This window comes from Rhinopithecus roxellana, chromosome 1, assembly GCF_007565055.1.
Source record: "Rhinopithecus roxellana isolate Shanxi Qingling chromosome 1, ASM756505v1, whole genome shotgun sequence".
NCBI lineage: Eukaryota > Metazoa > Chordata > Mammalia > Primates > Cercopithecidae > Rhinopithecus > Rhinopithecus roxellana.
The window spans coordinates 78,443,866-78,445,852 of record NC_044549.1 but is presented as its reverse complement, the minus strand read 5'-3'; positions in this window follow the sequence as shown (position 1 = coordinate 78,445,852).

Below are 1,987 nucleotides of genomic sequence, written 5' to 3'. Positions count from 1 at the left end.
AAATAGGAATCATCATCTCCAAAGAGATTTTCACAAGATTTGAGTAATTGTATAAACTAGTACTTCAAGTTTGACTTTTGCAAATAAGCCCCCTTATATAAAATTACTTAAAAATCTTCACATTTTATTTATTTATTTATTTTTATTTAATTAATTAATTATTAATTAATTTATTTATTTATTTGAGAAGGAGTCTCACTATGTTGCCCAGGCTGGAGTGCAGTGGCACGATCTTGGCTCACTGCAACCTCTGCCTCCTGGGTTCAAGCTATTCTTGTGTCTCAGCCTTTGAGTAGCTGGGATTACAGGCATGCGTTACCATGACTGGCTAATTTTTGTATTTTTAGTAAAGACAGGGTTTCACCATGTTGGCCAGGCTGGTATCGAACTCCTGACCTCAGGTGATCTGCCCGCCTCAGCCTACCAGAGTGCTGGGATTACAGGTGTGAGCCACCACACCTGGACAAGAATCTTCATGCTTTATTACTGTGGTGTAAGATAACATTTTTGGCAAGACTTAAAAAAAACACACAAAGAAAATTTTAAATAAATTTTTACTTAAGAACTAAGGGTATGAAGTTTTGCCAGTACATTTTCTTCACATTCCCCCACTGCTTTCCTAAATTCCTTTGAATCTCCTGCTTTCCTTGCATTACCAAGAGCTAGTAGTACAGCAAGGTGGAGAAGAATGCAAGCTCTGATTAAATAAACCCAGTTTCAAATTCCTGACTTGCTGCTAACTTTGCTGTGTGGTCTGGGGGAAGTTAATTGGCCTCTCTAAGCCGCAGTTTCTTTCCCCATAAAATGGGGATAGTATTATAATTTGGCATTTAGGGTTTTTGGAGAGTTAAACGTGAAAATGTGTTCACACTATTACTACAGATGCCTGTTCTTGAGGCTTTCCAGGTGCCAATCTCATTATTCTCCTCTTGTACGTATTCTCTCTCTTTCTCTGCCCTTCTGCAGAATGTGGAAAAACACCTGTCACCAGACATCTTTCTTTCCCAGCCTTTGGAACAATGTGTCTCTGATAGGCTGCCCCTTGTTAGGCCCTGATTGTTTTTTTTGCCTTTCTTTCCTCTTTCCCATTCTGAAACCCTACTTCTGTCTCATTTTGCTCACCAGTGTTCAGCTTTATTGACTCTGAATTTCCACAGAAATCAGTGACAGGCCTTGTTTACTCTTTCTCCACTGGGGATGCAGCCAATCTTCTCTTTGGGTCCACCCATCTTTCCTATCGTTCCCTGGGAAAGGCTCAAGAGAACTGAAAACTCCTTGCTTCGACTAGAAGATTCAGCAGATGGACTTTTCTCCCAATGTTAGAAATATTTGAAAATGGGCCACTTTAGAAAGATAGTTGAAGTATTAAATAGTAGAATTTTTATTTTTTGGGAAGACTTTTGTGATAGTTTAATTTTGTATTTTATATTGTACTGTTGGAAGGGAATGCAACTATTTTTAAAGTGTCATTAATTTTCCTAGACTACAAAATAGATCACAGCAAGAATTATCTAACTTTCTTTCTTTTTTTTCTTTTCTTTTTTCTTTTTTCTTTTTTTTTTTTTTTGAGATAGGGTCTAGCCCTGTCACCCAGGCTGCAATGAAGTGGCATGACCAAGGCTCACTGCAGCTTTGACCTCCCAGGATCAAGTGATCCTTCCTACTCAGCCTCCTGTATAGCTGGGACTACAGGCATATGCCACCATGTCAGGCTAGTTTTTTAATTTTTTGTAGAGACAGCATCTCACTATGCTTCCTAGGTTGGTATGAAACTCTTGGGCTCAAGGCCGGGCGCAGTGGCTCAAGCCTGTAATCCCAGCACTTTGGGAGGCCGAGACGGGCGGATCACAAGGTCAGGAGATCGAGACCATCCTGGCTAACCCGGTGAAACCCCGTCTCTACTAAAAAATACAAAAAACTAGCCTGGCGAGGTGGCGGGCGCCTGTAGTCCCAGCTACTCGGGAGGCTGAGGCAGGAGAATGGCGTA